Here is a 2,518-nt window from a genome sequence, read left to right as displayed (position 1 = left end):
TGGAGACAAGTTCATGAGAACCTTGAAACCGGATCTAATCAGAAATGGCATTTGTGTGATTTTTTCACACAGTTTCTCAGGTCTGAAATCGGGTTATATAAACATCGAGGTGAAATCCTTGAAGAGTTTGTATCCATCAATGTCTTTGTTTACTTTGCAGAGCTTGATATGTTCGACTACTACTACTACTACTACTACTACTACTACTACTATTATTATTATTATTATTATTATTATTATTATTATTATTATTATAACATTTCTATGCCGCCCCTTGCCGAAGCCTCGGGGTGGCTTACAACATTATAAAATACATTGAAATACAATAGAACATAATAAATTACCATTAAATACAAAAATACAAAAAATACACTGAGTTACAAACATAATAATATAAAATTAAAATTGTCAGTAAAAAATAAGTAAATAAAGAATATAGGAGGAGAAAGAAGAAGGAAGAAGAAGTTGCCCTGGCCAGATCATATATTTTAACAATTAAAATGATGTTTAAATAAAAAGGTCTTTACCTGGCGCCGAAAAACAAGTAACGACGGTGCCAGGTGGACCTCTCCAAAGAGTGAATTCCATAGGTTGGGCGCCACCACAGAGAAAGCCCTCCTCCAAGTACTTACTCTCCTAATTTCTTTCATGGAGGGTTCCCGGAGAAGGGACTCTCCCACAGATCTCAAAGGGCAGTCAGGCATATGTGGACGTAAGGGCTCATTCAGGTAGCCAGGACCCAAGCCGTTTAGGGCTTTATAGGTTATCACCAACACCTTGAATTGGGCCCGGGCTTCAATGGGAAGCCAGTGAAGCTGACGGAGGACTGGAGTCATGTGAACATAACGCCCTGTCACCGTCAGCAACCTGGCAGCTCCATTTTGCATCAATTGAAGTGTTCAGACCATCTTCAGGGGAAGCCCCATGTAAAGCGCGTTACAGAAGTCTAAGCGGGAAGTCACCAGCGCGTGTGTCACCGTCGCCAGGCAGTCGTACTCCAGGTAGGGGCGCAGCTGATGAATCAGCCGAAGCTGGAGGAAAGCGCTCCTCACCACCGCTGTCACCTGAGCTTCCAAAGAAAGCTCTGGGTCGAGGAGTACTCCTAAGCTGCGGGACTTGTCCCTATGAGGGAGTGTGGCACCATTCAGGACCAGGTCAAATCCACCCTCTCCGAAGCCCTATCCGCCAACCAACAGGACCTCCATCTTGTCTGGGTTGAGTTTCAGTTTATTGGCCCTCATCCATTCCCTTACCTCGGCCAAGCACCAGTTCAGCACAGCCACTGCCTAACCTGGATTAGTGGAAAACGAGAGGTAGAGCTGGGTATCATCAGCATATTGACGATTCCACAGCCCACACCTCCTGATGACCTCTCCCAGCGGTTTCATGTAGATGTTAAATAGCAGAGGGGATAGAATGGAGCCCTGCGGTACTCCATGGCATAGCTGCCATGGCGCAGAGACATGGTCCCCCAGCACAACCTTCTGGAAACGACCATTGAGACAGGAGCGGAACCACTGCAAAGCAGTGCCTCCAATCCCCTATCTCGCTAGCCTATCCAGAAGGATACCATGGTCGATGGTATCGAAAGCCGCCGAGAGGTCCAGAAGAACCAACAGGGATGTACTCCCCCTGTCCTTCTCCCTGCACAGGTCATCGTACAGGGCGACCAAGGCAGATTCAGTACTGTACCCGGGTCTGAAGCCAGACTGAAAAGGATCCAGATAATCAGTTTCATCCAAGAGTGCTTGGAGTTGTCCCGCCACCACTCACTCCAACACCTTGCCCAGAAACGGGATGTTGGCCACAGGTCTATAGTTAGTGGCCATCTCTGGATCCAGTGACGCTTTCTTCAGGACTGGTTGTATTACCGCCTCCTTTAAAGGGGCAGGCACTCGACCCTCCCTCAGAGAAGCGTTAACCACTTCCAAGATCCAGGTCCCAATCCCATGCTTGGAGTTATTTATTAACCAAGACGGGCAAGGATCCAATAGGCAAGTGGTGGGACGTACTCGTCCAAGTACCTTGTCCACATCATCGGGCCGCAATAATTGAAATTCCTCCAACAATTTTGGACCAGATGGTAGCATTGGCGTCTCCTCAGAGACCTCTGATTCATTAGTGGAGTCCAGCTCGTGACGAATCTGAGCGATACTCTCCCTGAAATGCCTGGCAAAGTCATCACAGCGGGCCTTTGAGGGTGGCATCAGATCTTCCTTAGGACCCGGGCGAACCAGGCCTTGTACCACTCGAAAAAGCTCTGCCGGACAGCATTGTGAGGAGGCAATGGAAGCGGAAAAAAACTTCTTTTTCGTCGCCTTCACCGCCACAGCATAAGCCCGACAGTGGGCTCTCAAGTGTGTTCGATCAGATTCATCCCGTGATTTCCTCCACCTACGCTCCAGTTGTCTCCCAACCCGCTTCATCGCCCGCAATTCAGGTGTATACCAAGGGGAAGAGCGGACTCTGCCCGGTGGGAGAGGACGCTTGGGAGCGATCGTGTCCACGGCCCTGGTCA

The sequence above is a fragment of the Varanus komodoensis genome, unplaced genomic scaffold, assembly GCF_004798865.1.
Source record: "Varanus komodoensis strain SLA01 unplaced genomic scaffold, ASM479886v1 scaffold52, whole genome shotgun sequence".
Classification (NCBI taxonomy): domain Eukaryota; kingdom Metazoa; phylum Chordata; class Lepidosauria; order Squamata; family Varanidae; genus Varanus; species Varanus komodoensis.
Note: the sequence above shows the minus strand (reverse complement) of the source record.